Raw genomic sequence first — 17,184 nt, 5'->3', positions numbered from 1 at the left:
ACAACTAAGAGTCATTTTCTGATGCAACTGTAATTTGAATGAGTAAAATTACTGTAAAAATGGGATTGAGGGTTTTTAGAAAGCATCCTACGTCGGGGTTTGATGGGGACCTCTGACATGATAAAAGCAAGTTTTGATTAAAAAATGCAGCCACTTGGAGGTTTCAGCAGAAAAACCAATTGGCTTAAAACATCTTCTCTCTACGTCTGACCTTCCGCCGTCCACTACTATGGAATTCCTGGATCACCGACTCTCGCTGGTGTTGGAAATAACCATCAACCTTCCGGTCCTTCTGAATTATCTGCACACCCTGCCCCACTCCACACCCTCTTCTTTGCCCAACATCCTCTTTCCCTGCAACCCCAGACGGACACGTGTGCTGGGGAGGCCCCTCTCCCGGCCACCTGCCCCCAGGACTGAGCAGACCAGGCTTCCCTGAGGCAGACACAGACCCTGGGGTTAAGTGGAACACAGACACACGAGTCAGAGAGGAGCCACAGGACAGGGGACAGTCCAGCAATGACAGACTTGTTGAGACAGTGAGGGCTGGAGAGAGAGGTGAGAACATGGGACACAGGGGCAGTGGCATGGGAGCAGGGGTGGGGTGACTACGGGGACTGCAGAACAGTCAAATGGGGCCAAATGAATAGGGCCAGCAGGAATGGGGGGCTGGGGGAGTGCCCCAGATGATGGATGGGGTCCCTTCCCCCCATAAAAGCACAGGTAGAAGAACCCCTACAGGCGGGAAGGAGAAGGAAAGTCTGGAAAAAGAAAGACAATGAAGGGGCTGCTGGTGGTGCAGTCGGTTAAGTGACCGACACTTGATCTCAGCTCAGGTCTTGATCTCGGGGTCATGAGTTCAAGCCCTGTGTTGGGTTCCATGCTGGGCATGGAGCCTGCTTAGGTTAAAAAAATAATAAAGGGAATCACGATTATCAGGAAAAAGTAGAAAGGGAAGACATTCTGGGAAAACCCAGAAAATTAAAGTGCCCTGGAAAAGCTGGAGCTCATGACAAGGAATGTGTGGTGACAGGAGCCCAAGGAGCCCAGTTGTCACACGGGAGACCCTGAGGCAGAGTGGCCTCAGTACCGGGGCCCCTGGCAACCAGGGAGGTGAGACTCCAAGTTCACAGCCCTGGTGGACACTCCCTTGTGCTTTGAAAGAAAGCCTCTATCTTGGGTTCAGTTGGGTCCTCAACATTTATATGTTGATGTCCTAACCCTCCGGGCCTGGGAATCTAACTGCATTTGGAGACAGACTCTTCCCAGAGGTGATTAAGGTAAAACGAAGCCATGGTGGGGAGGGGTCCCAGGCCAATCTGACAGGTGTCCTTTTAGAGGAGATCAGGACAAAGACCTGCAAAGAGGGACGCCCACATGAAGACAAGGGGAGAAGAGGACATTGGCAGTTAAGGAGAGAGGCGTCAGGGGTAACCAAACTTGCCCATACCTCCATCTCCAACTTCCAGCCTCCAGATTTGTGTGAAAATAAATGTCTGTTGTTTAAGCCACCTGTCTGTGGTACCTTGTGATTCCAGCGGCCTTTAGTAATAATACAGGCTAATACAGGCTCCAACCAGAAAGGTCATAGCTGAAGGGAGGGAGGGAGGAGGAAGGGACAGAGACGGAGGAAGAGACAGGGAGGAAGGGAGGGGGAGAGGAGAGAGGGAATGAGGGATGGTGAGAGGGAGGTAAGGAGAGAAAAGGAAGGAGAAAGAGGAGGGGGAGACAGGGAGGGAGAAAGGTGGCGGGAAGGAGGGAGGCAGAGAGAGGGACAGAATGAAAGTACACAGTGCACGGAAACCTCCAATCAGGATGAGGCCAGGAAGAAATGAAGGAACAGATGTTTGAGGACAAGTTCTTCAAATCCCACCTTCACGTTGAAACTGTTGGAGGAAAGGAACAGCCACCGGCAACAGGACAGACGGGCCAGGTTGGGGAGCAGGGTCCCTCACTCTCACCCCCAGCCCAGACCCTGCCCTCCGTCAGGCGTCTGCCTCCAGGGTTTTCTGGCGAGTAGGATGACGACATTTCAAGGGCACATGATTCAAAACAAAAACACTAAAGCCAATTCTCATTTCTGGAAACACCATGACTAGTAAACTTGGTGTTGAGAGAAGAAAAGAAAACTCAAGCCGCATGGGACGCACACGGTGCTGGGGGCAAGGTTATTTTGGTACTTGGTGTCAACGAGTGAACGTCTTTGCATCGAGTATCATTTTGTTGCTAAAAATGTCCACTTTCCCAACACTGCAATTAAAGCCCGCTCACCAGCAGTAATCTTCCTTTGATGAGTCACGATCCTGCAGTACCTGAAGGCCATGACCTCAGTCTCTACAGTCACTGTGGAGGGACCACCAGCTGCAGGGCTGGGCCGTCTCCCTGGGCTCTGTGTAGTGCTCCCCACAGGGGGAGGTACTCCCTTGGGGGGCATCCAGTTCCGCAGGCTGGGAGACACTGCGGGGCTTGCTGGAGGACGCATGTGCCCAGCAGGCAGGGGGCAGAAGGCTCTGGGGTTTGCGCAGGGACGGGAGCACTCAGCTGGAGCCCCGGCACGCGGGGCAGAAGCAGCAGGGAGGGTGTGAGGCGGAGATGGGCCTGCATGGATGCTGGGATTCCAACAGGAGACTTGGCCTTGGGGTGCTAAAGAGGAAGCCAAATTCCTCCCCGGGGCAGCTCACTGAGTCCTCCCATGTGTGCCACGTGGACTCTGGTTCCAGAGGGTGAGGAGGACGTGCGGAGCTGAAGGGACAGGCAGACCCACTGCTGGGATACTGAGCTGGGTCTCCCTCATCCCAGTCCCTCTTCAGAGTGCTTGCCACCTTCTATCCTCCTTGCTTCCCAGGGACTTGAGCAGGTGAGGAGGGAACAGGGGAGAGGATGGGGGAGTGAGGGGAGGATGGGGGAGGCAGAGGGGAGGATGGGGGAATGAGGGGAGGATGGGGGGAAACAGAGAGGAGGATAGGAGAGTGAGGGGAGGATAGGGGAGGCAGAGGGGAGGATGGGGGAAGCAGAAGGGAGGATGAAGGAAGAAGAGGGAGGATGGGGGAGGCAGAGGGGAGGATGGGGGAAGCAGAGAGGAGGATGGGGGAATGAGGGGAGGATGGGGAGGCAGAGGGGAGGATGGGGGAAGCAGAAAGGAGGATGGGTGAAGCAGAAAGGAGGATGGGGGAAGCAGAGGGAGGATGGGGGAAGCAGAGGGAAGGCTACCCCAGGGCCTGAAAGGCAGAGGGCGACAGCGGGTAGCGAGTGGGAAGGTGATCAGTGCAGGGGGTGGGGTTAGACACTTGTCTGCACAGGAGGAAAACCAGAGATTGAAGTTGGGGAAATGATGAGTCAAATTTCCATTTTCACTGAAGCCCGGTGAGGGTTAACTTGGAAAGTCTTAGCGGGCGTCACGCAGTACAAGGGGAGCTGCTGCGGAGAAGGGTTCCTGGGTTCCTGTGCTGATCCCCAAGCAGGATGGGAGCTGACTCCTGTCCTCCAGCTGTGGCCTCCCTGCTCACCCGGAGTTGGAGCTGCTGGGTCCTGGGTCCCGGGGGAGCGGTGGGGGGGGGCTAGGAGAAGCACCTCAGGGCGCCCCCCCCAAGTGCTGGTGGCAGGGAGAGTGCAGGACCCCCCACCCGCCTCAGGCTCCGAAGCATCTCTCCTCTTTCAGGGCGGTGGAGGTCAAGGCTGAGAACACTGGGTTCTGGGACAGCAATTTGGTAAGTTCCATGTTGCTGATTTCCTGGTTTTCCGTTATGAGCTTAAAATATTCACTTTTCTTTAGCCATAATCTCGGTATCGCTGCTATTTCACCTTGCTCTGGAATTCAGTACGACCGTGTGGACAGAGTCTGAGCAAGGAAGCAGGCGTTACGTGCCGTCAGCTGCTTCCGACGACAGCGGCCGTACAGACAGACAGACAGGCAGGCAGACAGAACGTAGGTGTGCTGGAAGTTCCACCTCAACGGAGGGGGCTATTCTCATGTCTTTGCCATTGATGGGATAACAACTCACGGCTCTGACCTTGGAATTTTGGAATTTTCTCTGGTGCAGGATTTTAAATCTCTTGCAGAATTATATTTAAATGGCAAAGAAATGCCAATGTTATCACAGCTCAATCAACATCAGTGAACTCTTCATTTACAGGTGAGTGTGTCCGCTTCGCTTACATTTCCCAGCCCTCTTTAATGATGTGATTCTACAAATTATACACACACACACCCCCCTTAGAATATTCTGGAAAAAAACTTCAGTTTAAAGTCAGCACAAATGCGAAGCTTAAGCTTGGGCTTTGGGAACTCTTTGGCCCCAAGGCTCAGCTCCTGGTCCCTTGTGGCCCGACTGGGGCCTGAAGCCCATGGAGTGTGGGAGGGGGTCGTGGTCATACCACCAACCCACAAACCCTGGTGGAGACACGGAAGGGTGTCCTGCCCCAGGCACCCCGCCCAGCAAACACCACAGTCCTCTTCATCCAGGGGGTCCTTTCCTGTCTCTGCAGACATTCCCAAGCTGCATTCCTCCCCCAGGCTTTCCTCAGATTACCATGTGAGAAGTTTAACATATGGTGCATGTGTAAGGTTTGCAAGATAGATTTTAAAGGTTTCATTTCTCCAACCTGAGCGATACCTTCTAGAATATTCTGAAATATTTTCTAAAATGCGACCTGCCCATAAGTATTGTGACTTACTGGATCTGAAGAAGAGCAGAAAGTAGTGAAATCAACGAGACCAGCAGGAGACGAAGGACAAGCAGGTGGGGACGCGGTGGCAGTATTCCCTGGGGCCGTGTAGACAAGACCACATGAGAAGGATGGGACGACGTGGACCGGCCAATAAATGGGTGATGGAGAGAGTCAGGCTTCTGAGAGGAAAGACGACTGCAGAAGGTCTCTCTCCTTCCTCTCTCTCAAACCCCGCCTGACTCCGCAGACCAGTTCGTGTCAATGCCCCCTTCTTCGTGAGGCCAAACACACTGTAAAATAATAGCCTTTGCCAGTAGATTTAGGAGCCGGAAATGTCAGCAGCCTCTCCCTCCTGCAGAGATCTTCCCACTTCCCCGAACCCTCTGGGGCAGCTTAATTCCACAGCACAGAGTGGAAGCTTGCGTTGAACCTGTGGGGGCGGCCGGCAGGGATTTCGGATGAAGCCCCTTCTGTCCTGGCGCGCGGAGTGAAAGCGCTTTCTTCCTGGGGTCCGTCGCCAGCTGCTCCTGCCCAGACCTTCACGGAGGACCGCCTTCTTGCGAATTAGAGGTCTCTCGGACTTGGGTCTCTGACAACTCCTACTTGATGGTGCCACGGGAATGAGACCAAGTTCCACTGCAGAGAGGAGAGAAGACGCACCTTGGAATTCTAAGTCCCCAGTTCCTGCTTGAGAAGCGGTGGTCCGGTTCAAGCACGTTACCAGCGAGAGCTCGAGAAAACAGGCCCTTGCCTGGCCCCTCCTGACTGCCCGCCTGTCATCTTCCTCATGCTGGAATCTGTCCCTGTCTTGGACCTCCAGAAAGCCATGCCCGCGGAAATGCTCTGGATATGGGAGAGCCAAGCTCCCACAATGCTCTGGGACGGGTCTGTCTTGCTCCTGCAGGACTACCCCAGACACTGCCCCGGCCGGCACCTGCTGGCAGAACCCTCACACCTTTCCCCTGCACTCCTGCCTCTTAGAGACGTCTGCATCCTTTGTATACCTCCTCCCACACCCAGGTGTGACTGTCTTTCCTGGCTGGGTGCTGAGTGAGACCCAGTTTCCAAGTGGTGCCCTCTGTCCCTTTTTCCAGAGGGCTTAGAGGATAAATATGTCTCCTGCCCTCATGCAGCTTACGGCCCCGTCAAGGGCAAAACCCTCAAATGTTGAGTAACCGCGGGCACACAGCCTGCTGGGCTTGACCTTCCAGCGAAGCCGGGAGAGCTCTGTGGCTTCTCTGATCAGGAGACCAGCAAGCCACCAAGACACATGGGTGTGTGGTCAGCCCCAAGGTGCAGACTGAGATCCTTTTCTTGTTTTCTTAGGATTGGGCCACTGACATGATCTCAACCAAAAGAGGTGATGATGGGAGAGAAAAAGAAATACATAGAAATGTGAAAAATCGGTCTGAGCCATGGTGGGTAGAACAACTGTCTCGGTTAGCCAGGTGTGATGCTGAAGATGGTTCACACTCGCCGAAGACCATCCATTGATTTCCGTACTACAGATTCACGTGCAAGAGAACACCCCCTCTTAGACCGATGTGGGCAGCAGGCTGAGAAACCCAGGGGGGAGAACACTCACACCGCTAACCACTTCAGAGGTTGGGTTTCAGATATCAGAGTGGCTCAACTACGGGAAAACCATCAAGAGTACAACAGAAACAGCGCATAAATCCTGGGGGACCAGCACGCTGTGCGCCTTCCCCTCTCCTTGTGACGACGCTGCTCCTACACCCCGGAGCCCGAGGGGTCGCAAGGATGCTGGTGACATCTGGGTGCTCTTCTGTCCAAGGCAGGAAGATGACCCTGGTTTTGGGGCCAACACTCTGGGCCCTAACTGAGCAGCAAGAATGTGAGGCAGACACCAGTGCTCGCGGTGGATTCGCCTCCGACCGTCACAATGTCACATATCCGCTCCTGGATGCTTCTGAGCAAATGCAAATCCTGTGGGCTGAACGTTTCAATTACATTTCCCTTGAATTCCACTAAGGGAAAGGCCATTCCTGAAAGTGTTTCAGAAAGGCAAAGGAAGCCTGACCACACTGAATTTCTCTGTGCACTGATCAGAGGCGATCCGGCTGACCTGTGGCCACTGCTGGCGTCCAGAGCATTTTACACAATTTCAAATTTCACTTCCGAGCCCGGTCTTCCTCTTGAAACAAAATGGTAACCCAAGTGTTCCAGTGGCTATCATGTTGCATAATGAAGGTAGCATCTCAGTATTTTAACAGCTAACAAAAGCATGGGGTGTGCACTCAGATACAGTGAAAGAAGGGGATTAAGTAACGTTCTCGTGTGTAACTTTGTGACTTAGCAATAGCCAAGAAAATTAAGCTAATTTAAAGACACTGCTAACACGTGGGATTCTTAAGAGAGCAAGTCAGAGAGGCGAATGGTAGCCCTCGGATTGTGGTGGGACAATACACGGTCACAGTTATGATCAGCAATCAGCTCCTGACGGAGCACGATGACTCGAGGATGGAAACCAACAGACACAGGATGAGAGCCCGCAGTGGACGGCGGTGGCGGCTATCCTGAGATTTTTGTGATTCTTTGTAAGATCGCAGACGAGTGTGAAACAATTTGAGCCAACTGGATGTCGAGTTTGCCCGGAAACGCTAACAGTTACGAAAGCAGATCCCTGGGTGTACGGGATTCGAATGTGAGTCCAGGTCTGGGTCTTTGATAAACGTCTCTTGTGTGTTTATTTCACTACATATTCGCCTTCTGAGAAAGAAGGACCAGCCGCTGATCGCCTCCTCCGCGTGTGGCTCTTGCGTACATCACGTCCTTGGGGATCACGACTCACCTGGGAAATGGGGTTACACGTCTCATCTTCAGGTGAGGTGCCTGAGGCTTGAGGAGGTGGCTAGCTGCCCAGCAGCAAAGCAGGCTGGAGAGGAGGGACGGTGTGGGAGCCCTGTGCTGGCCTTGCTGTCCAAGGCTTTATCCCTAGTCCACCCAGCAGGGTGATGGTGGAAATGACGTATATGCTGGACCCTTCAACCCCAAGCCCAGGGTTCTGGCCGGAAGCTGTATAACCTTTCAGAGCTTTCCCAAGACAACCGCGGACACTGAGAGCCACTTGCTCTCTGGAGGTCTTAACCTGGGGCCACGTAAACTTGGATGGAAAAAATGACTTTGTTTTCACTACCTCCTCACTACAAGCCAGCACTTCACTGAATTATGACTGAAGGTAACAAACCACAGCCTTGTAAGCAATGCCTTGACTTTGTCACCAACAGAAAAACAGATTTTTTTTTTTTAAATCACATTCTAGTTGGCGCAGACAACTTGAAAGGCCATTTACTACGTCCAATTAGAGGAGCTGTCAGATCCATCTTCGCATCTCAACACTAAATACGTTAATAAAGATGTACTTCTTAATTTCCTATTTTAGTCCAACACTTTTAAAAATGTGATACATGTGTTTCGACATAATTGACTTCCTTTGAAATTCTGTGAATTTTATTCTGTACATTTAAAATGAAATTATTCTGAGGAGGGGTCCACGGGCCTTCCTGGACTTTACTTTAAAAAAAATCACCCTAATTCCATCCAGCAGATTTCAAACTCTCTTTTTATTAGATCCGTTTTATGTACGATGATTTTCTTTAAGCTTCATACAACTTCATGGCTGGATCCTACGTTTAGAGAAACGTTCTCCGGGAGCTGAGGTGATGATGTTTCACAGTGTATGTTGTGCGAGTGATCCAAGAGGAAACGAGCGGTTCTGGGAGGGGTGGGGCCGCTGGGCCCATTCTGGGGGGCTCCTCTGTGCTGGTTTTGGGCTGGCGGAGGGCACTTCCCCAGGACCCTAACGCAGTCGCTCTGCTCTCCCCAGGTGGGACTCTGGGGGTTCCCCGCCCTGGGGGAGTGCTCTCTGTGTGTGAGCAAGCTGCTAAAGAGCCAGCTTCCCTGAGGAACAGCCCCCGTCCACAGAAGGAGATGAAAGCAATATGATTTTAGTACTTAGATGACTTTTGAAAGTTACATTTTAAAGGCTTATAATATTCAACTAGTTACGAGGAATTTAAGCTTGTAATAAATTCAATTCCAAGGTTCCTCCGTGTTATTTCTACTTTTCCCTGGCTGGGAAGCAGAGTGAAGTAGGGTGTGTCATGATCCTGAAAGACCTCAACACAGATTAATCCTTGCAGCATTTAATATTTATTTTGTACCATTACATCCGATTTCTGCCTGGTGTCTCCTGGGAAGCAAAAATGGGCATCCAGCCTGACACTCAAAATTCATGCTAACTCCTATGTGTCAGCAAGGCAAAAATGATTGTTTTAATAATTAAGTGCACAACATGTCCAAATTTATAAAATAAGAATGGCTGCTTTTTGTCAGAACCAATATAGAGTCAATTCTATAACTCCATATTCTGACTTTTGGAAATGTCTGCTTTTCAAGATAAAAAAGCCAGAAAGCACTGCCTTACTATTTTTCTGTAAATTCTTCCTTTGATTCCCAAGTTGGTTGGGTACATTTCAACTTAAAGTGTAACCCAATCCATTCTAAAATAGTGTTTCCTCACTTTTATCATCAAAGAACTTTTAATTAAAAAAAAAAATCTCCGGACTACCTGTCAAATACTGTGATGGAGAATTAGTACTTATCTTACAGAAATTAATTTTACAATAGTAATTTCTTCAATCTGAGTAGTAGGTTCACCAATGTAACCATTATATTCAAAAAGCATTTCTCTCTTGAGTTTTTCAGAAATTTTAAAAATGCCTCTCCCTTTCCTGGAGACAAGAAATAAAGCAACAATAATTATCTTTCTCCAACGGTTCTGAAAGATGCAAAATGTTCTTCTAGTTCACACAATGTGTACCATGAGCTTATTTGGACCCATAGAAAATTCAGTAGATTCAATGGGTATGTTATCCCTCCCTTGTGGATCCAAACCTAGCAAAGTATCACTGCAAAGACGTCTGGAAGGTGCATAGGGACCTACGAGGAGCAAGCCGACCACACAGGCTCCTCGGCTGCGTGGCTTCCCCCTTGCCAACTCAACAGCTCATGGAAACACGGTGGCCCGAGCTCTGGACAGCCTGGTGAGGACTGAGCTTTGCTTTTCACTAAGCCATCTGCCTGGGGCACAGATTCAACCTCAGCGAGCCTGTTTTCTCCTCCATGAACTGGGAATAATGACAGCACTTGACTCACAGGCCATTGCAAGGACTGACTCCAATGGCCAACATAAAACATTTTGCATGGCAGCCCATCTGCATTAAGTATCTGCCCCAGAGTGGCAGTCTTCTGCTGCCACCAGGGACAAAGGGAAGGAATGGGGTGTCTGCTCAGATCAGCAAGTTGCATGACCAACAATTCATTTGGCGCACACCGTGTGTGGGGCATTGTGCGATGGGGGGGCAATATAGTTGGCATAGATCAATGGCATCTAGCAGGTTAAGGCCAGGTGTGTCTTCTGGAAAATGTGAGGTTCAGAAGAGGGCCTTTTGTAGAGGAAATGGGGCTTCAAGGATGGCTGGGCCTCACCGCGTGAATGTTAGGGCAGGGGGCTGGCTTATGAGCTGAGCAAGGACAGAAAGGACCAGCCAGGGCTGGGTGGGGCTGGAGGAGGGCAGACCTCCATGGAGGCCATGGCGGGTGGGGGAGGGCTGTTGTGCATGGGTAGAGTTCGGGGGCTCATGGGGTATTCCATGAGGGTCATGATAAAGGATGTGAGAGGGCCAGGTCTGTGTCTTGGAGGAGTTAGGAAGACGGCAGCAGGGAAGATGGAAGGAGACAGAGAAACTGCACGGGGCATTGCCCGAGTCCAAGCAGGAGATGACAAGCTTCTAATGAGGCAAGAGGGCAGGTGGAGAAGAAAAGGCAGGTGGGAAACCACAAGAGGAAGAGTCTTCATTTATCCTGCTCCCTGGCCATGCCAGGCCTGCTGGGTGGGGACGGGGCACATTGGGTGACTTCCCTCAGCTCCCACAGCCATGCCCTGCCCTCTACTTCCAATCCTTTGCCACCTGCTGAGTCCCAAATTGGCTTCCTCCTCCGCGTTCTCAATCTGGGGTCCTGGGTCCTCCTACACCACTTATTCCCCCCGGCCTCACCAAAGTGGCAAGAAGCCAGAAAGGAGGAGGGCCAGGGAGGACACTCGGGATGGCGAAGGGGTGTCACGGGAATGCCCAGGGCAGCGTGGCTGCAGGGGCCACGGCATGCCAGACCCTTGGTAAATGGGTGCCGAAGGAAGGAAGGAATGAACAAAAGAACGAGTGACGTGTGATGAGGCAGAATTAGCGAACATCTCACCCTTATTGTAGTTTGCTGACTCAGCAGGTGGGAAAGCCTGGAGGTTACCGGAAACGTTTCTGCCATTACAGCGACTCCTTTGTGTGTTTTGGGAATGCTCGATCTTCCCATTTCTTGGCGATGCAGTAACATTCAGAAACACAGGCCAGCCCTGAAGGCTGGGGTCCCGCCCACCTGTAAGGAGAACGCTCCCTCTGCAAACATTACTCAGGTCTGAACACCCTGCTAACCCCAGGACCACACGTCTCCCAAGTCTCCAGGGCACACATGAGCCACTGCCCGTGGTCAGGTCCACGGACACTCAACGAATGGGCACCTGTCCACGCCAGGTCTGACTGCGAGCGGTCCGGGATGCCGAAGACAAACATGAATGGGTTTCTCGTCGTCCCCTCTGGTTACTTCTCTGCGGTGGCACTCCATCTGAGTCTTAGGTGCCACCGTGTGTCCAGTAAATGTCTAGTACAGAGTAGTCAATAGGCACTCAATACCTGTGCCACAGGCACCAGTGAGTTACCGCCAGTTATCTCCGGGTAGGCCGAGCTCCTGAGCCCTCCCCGTTGTGTCTCAGGCTCACTGAACTCTCCTGGGCACATGTCCTTCCGAGGCCACGCTCCCCCTCGGTCCAGGGAGGAAGGACTTGGTTTTGTGATGGCTTGTCTACGAAAGTAGGGCTTCCAGGGGGCTCTGCCAGGCTTCACCCAGGACAGTGAGTCCGCCAAGGCAGGAGGAGGGAAGGTGAGAGGTCGATCACATCCTCGCCACCTGAAGGTCCCATTGTGGCCGCTGGTGGGGACATGGATGTGGAAAGGGGACACGTCCTGGTCCACGGCGGCTCGTTCAACACCCGCCGCATGTTAGACTCACACAGGAGTTTTTCCAAGCCTCTACCTGGGCCTGATCCTAGACCCATGAAGTCTGACTTCATGAGGTTCGGGCCGGGCACTGGAATGATTTCAGCCCTCCCAGGGTGTCTGATTGACGGGGGGCTGAGGATCACTGGCAGAGAGGGAAGGACTTACACCTGCTGGCCCCCGCCCTGTCTCTCCCCATTGCCTTATCAACCCAGCAAAGATCTCACTTCCACCACATCTGAAATGTGGCTCCAACAACCCACTATTAGTAGCTGCTTTAAAAACAGAACAAAATAAAACAAAACACACATGAAAGCTATTTTGCTGGTTCCTGAGCTGTCCCCCAAATGGCACTACCTTACTTCTACCATGGATTCATACCCACCGGTTCCTAGGGAAGAAAACGGGCAGAACTCTCCACTATGGGCCTCATGCTTTAAAGCAAACTTTGAATTATTGTTACTTATTGCCATTTTCCACTAACAAAAGCCCCCCCCAAACTATGCTGGCCCTTAATAAGAAGAACAAACTTCTCACATCCTTTCGTCTAAATCAGAAAAATAAACAGAAATACGTTGACATTCTCGTCTCACAAATTCAGATTCTCAAAGTCCACGACTCAGGGTAAAGTAAGTCGCTACTATTATTAACTGTGCCGTCAGCCGCGGGCTGTGAGCACTCGCCAGGGAGAGAGCCATGGGAGCCCGCCAACTTGGCATGGGACTATTTTTAGGATACAGAGTCCTGCCTGTGTCCTCCTGCCCGTCCTACTTGATATCAGAACAAGCTATTTTTTCTTCAAACAGTTCAAGCTGCAGAGTCATCCTGGGTGGGCAATTATCTCTGTCACCTACACTTGGCACAGGACAAGATGACAGAGTGACTCATAAGATCTCCCCGCCAATGCATTCTCCTCGGTGAACCCAGGGCTTTGCCCTCCCCTCTCCCAGCCAGGTTATCAGTGTTGAGGCCCCACCTGCTCCCAAACCGCTCCCCTCTCCAGGGGCTGTCAACTCTTTTCCAGGCTGGTCCTCCGGGCCTACCTCAGTGGGGTCCTGTGTTCACATCACTTTGCGAACCAGCAGAAGCCTCTAGAGACACGAGGTTGAATTAGTTACAGAATTCCTGTTCGGCCTTGTTCTGGGCTGCACCGTGACCCCCCACAATCCCTGCATTGGGAGCCCTCGTCCCCCGCGCCTCGGAATGTGACTGTATTGGGAGACAGGGTCTTTACATAGGTAATCATGTTAAGCTGACATCGTTAGGGTAGGCCCTAATCCAATATGACAGGTGTACTCAGGAAATGAGGACACAGACACGCACGGAGGGACAAGCCCGTGAAGACACAGGAAGAAGACAGCCTTCTCTCAGCCACCGAGCGCCGCCCGGGGACAGATTCCCCTGCACGGCCTCACCGGGGCCCCACCCTGCTGACACCTGATTTCCGACGTCTGCCTTCCAGAACCGTGAGACGGCGCATTTCTGCTGTTTAAGCCACCCAGCAACCCTAGGGGTCTCACACAGGGCTTCAAAACGTGTGTCAGTTGTAACAGCTTGGAAGCCAACACACTTTGGGCCCCAGAGGGCTGGTGACCTTCATCACCTTTTCTGATGAGACCTGGAGATGTTACAGTCGGAAGTAAAACGCTGTTCCTAGGCCTCGACCTCTGGAAGAAGTTCTGAAGAAGGCGGCACTCGTGTGTGTGTGCACGTGTGTGTGAGCACGGTTCTCAGAGGCACGCATGATGCCGAGGTTTTAAGTCCTAAGGTCGAGCTCAGGAGATGCGGCGTATCGTCAAATGGTTGACATGCAGACCCCGCTCCTTTTCTAGCACATTCTGACCCTGCCAGCTTCCTTTATTCAGAGATCCCCGAGACTGATCCGGGAGGCAAGCAGACGGTCCTGGAACCGCTGACCAGTCTGGAGCTCAAAAGCTCAGATCTGAGATGCTTCAGGTCCGCTGCTCTCACCGTTCTGCCGACGCCCGGCCAGGTGTCAGCTCTCTGCGGACACGCACGGTTCTCACGCGGGTCACAGCGAGCGGACCACTGCCCGGGCACAGCCAGTAGCTGAGGTGGACCCCCGGGTTGGCCCTGCCCTGCCTGACCGTCTTCCCGGTCTTCCCGACGGTGGCTCGTGTTCCAGAGCCTTGCCACTCACTGCTAGAATTAGAGCGAGATGTATCGATTTCGCCTGACCGTGGAGCTACAGTTCCCTCACCTGTACAGAGACCATCGAGAGACGAGCACCGACTAAGGCGAAGCAGCCTTGGGGCTCGCTTAGCTGGCGGGGGACTGGGCTCGGAGCGGGGCGCCGCTAGCAGCAGAGCGTGTGCCTGCTGGCCTGCATCGTGTGCTTGGCTCCGAGAAAGCAGAGGAGGAGTGAGGAACAGTCTTTCAAGTGCCATCTGGTTCCCTGCCCCTGGCAACGTCTAACTAATTGAAAAGGGGACACTCAGGAGGTACAGTGATGCGAAAACGGAGCTCTGAGTTAGAGCCCCCTCGAACAGCTTTCGGGACCTTCTGCTTGAACAACTGCAAGCAGGGGTCTCCGTGCTGTCATTCCGTGATCCCGGTGTACATGCCAGTGAACTCCCCCGCACTTCCTAGGGGCTGGGCCCCTCCAACGTCGATGCTCCTGAGCCCAGGCTTCCGGACCCTGTTCTCGGAAATCTCCGCAAATGGAGTCCGCACGTGGGGCTGCTTACTAGGTGCGAACCCTGGGCTCACCCAGCAACCGACCTAACTTCCCAGACCGACATATCACAGCTTCCAAATGTCGGAAATCCTCCTCTAGAGCTATAGATCTTCTTCTTTTGGTTTGTAAACGATAAAGGATGGAAGTAATGGTCTGAAGTTTTAGCATTTGCACCAGTTCATTTTAAAAGTATGGGAACTGTTCATTCAGTTGCAGAAAACCAAAAGAATTACCTAAAATGTCTCCGTTTAGTCAAAAGAAGGACTAGTAATAGACAGTAACAGGCAGGGCAGATGCGTCGCTATCTGCACATAGAATACGTCATACAAGCAACGCCTGGGATTTCATTTAAAACAACCACAGCCCACGCAGCAGCACAGCCAGACAGGCAGGGGAGGGTCTCGTGAAATGACTGAACTTAGCGCATCGCATGATAACCCCGAACCTTTTATTTTCTGCACAAAACTGCTAAGCAAACGTTTTGTCAATATTACCAATGGAACCTTTAAAAGTATTTGACAATTTCTCTGAAGGCATAGAAACAAAACGAACTTAGTATATTCTCAATTCAGAGAGTTAAGCTGAGCAGTTATGCAAGAGGAAAACAAGCCTTTAACTTTGTTGCTTAAGAGAAACGAATCCTAAAAAAGAAAAGCCAACAGATGGAGGAACTGAGCTACAGGAGAATGACTCTCTTAAACTAATTATTGGTTTGGTAGCAGTCCCGGTTCTCTTTGAATACCTAATCAGGTACTTTGATTCCTTTCCCAAAGCCCATTACCTTTAACTACGGAAATAATTTGGCAACTACAGTATGTGCACTGCGCAGTCTGTAGGCAAGGACTTCATAAAAGGAACTGCTCAGGTCCCAGAAACACTCTTGGAATCCTTTGGAGCACAGAGTCTTGAGGCGTAATGACTTCATTTCTCTTATTCTCACACTGCATTCTGAAGAGGTTGTGGGTATCCCACACCAGTGTCTTCTGGGTGCTGAAGTCAGCACAGAAAATGCAAAGGAACTGAACTGGTGTTTTCATAAGTTGCTGCGTTCCTGCCTTCAGTTAGATCTTTTACAGTCCAGCTGATAATAACACATGCTTGGTGGAGGGCCCTGAGTTCAATTAAGTGAGATTTTGAAAATAATAAGTAAAAATATTGATAATTATTTTCAACCCTGAAGTCTCTAACTTGCAAATGACATGCAAGACTCTTAATTTCAGTCATGCAGGAAAGGACCACGGACCCAAGGACCTGCTTATTTTAAGAGAAGTGCACAGTGCATGCGTAGCACTAATTTACACAGGGAAATCGTGTGATTTACAAAGATGTATCTCTTTTTGAGAAACTTCGTCATTTCCCATTTGGAATCTTTACTTTCCTATATCTTTCAAAATGCAGGCTGTGACCCAAGGGACCTCTAGGATCTCCTCCTAACCTAAAATGTTATGATTCTGTGGCTCTATAAGGCAAAACGACATTCCTCTTCCCCTGGTCCCCAAAGTCATCTCACTGTGGAGAATGAAAAAAGGTAAGAGACTGTTCCAGAGAATTCTGTTCAGCAATGATTTAAGAAACAGATAACAAAGACATTTTTTTCCAGAATATTCTTCCACATCATTTGTATAAATTCTGTTCAAAAAATAAAGTGACCCCCCCATTCCTGTGGCTCGTATTAAATTTCAGGCACCTTACATCAGATCCAGCACTGAACGGAAAGAATTCAGAACGAACGTTCTCACGATAAAGCATTAAAGCGCTCTCTCAGTTAGATGTCTTTCCAGGGCTGTCATATCCATCCTTTTCCTAACTCAAGAAATAAGTGGAATGTAAATCCCAGGAAAGATAGACTGGCAGGATAGTTACTTGGCATCCTGCACTGGAGTTAGGATGCTATCTGAGTGGAATCCCAGGGGTTCCACCTCCAGTGAACTTGGCAGAACCAGCATGATTTGATCGGTGTGAAAGACCCTGCAGTAAAAGGGACAGAGGCAGGTGACAGGGGACTGATGCTTCTGATATGCAGGCTGCAGAATGATCCAATCGAGAGGTCATTCAGGGTCTGCTAAATAAAACAATGATTCTCCATAAATTTACAGTTGCCCATGTGAAAGTATGATTTTATTAACTGTTTGCTATTGATTTTGAGAAAATATCAACCAACTCGAGCATGATCAAGGGCACACAAGTGTGGAAAGACAAAACCATCATGCCCCTGTCTGCAGCCAGGAGGGAACACATTTCAGAAGACCATTCATTCTTTGCTCTCGGGTTCCCTGGATTTCTTTTGGTAAAGCTGCCATCTGGCACAGAAGACTCTGGCATCCAGCTCACCGCCCCCCAGCCCAGATTTCACCACTTAGTTAAAAATCTTAAGCCCTGATAAAGGATTTAACTCCTGGAGTCATGAGGAAACCCAGGGAAGAAACAGATCTGAGAAAGACGGGAGGTGATGGTTCTGCAAGGGGGCAGGTGCCAAGCGTTTCCTTGAGAGTCTGGCCTAGTCACTTAAAGAACCATGCAAACCACACCTCACCTCAGCTTCTCCCAGCGAAATTTCTCAAGAGCACAGTTTTCACCTTTGCCCTAGATGCTGCTCAGAAGGAGCCAGGAGAGGAGGGGAGTAGATTCGGCAGCTGGCCAGGCCTCCACAGAGCACCCTACCTGCACAGCACCCACCTGAGTTGTGGG

Source organism: Lontra canadensis, unplaced genomic scaffold (genome assembly GCF_010015895.1).
Source record: "Lontra canadensis isolate GAN:19392208 unplaced genomic scaffold, GSC_riverotter_1.0 scaffold22, whole genome shotgun sequence".
Taxonomy (NCBI): domain Eukaryota; kingdom Metazoa; phylum Chordata; class Mammalia; order Carnivora; family Mustelidae; genus Lontra; species Lontra canadensis.
Note: the sequence above shows the minus strand (reverse complement) of the source record.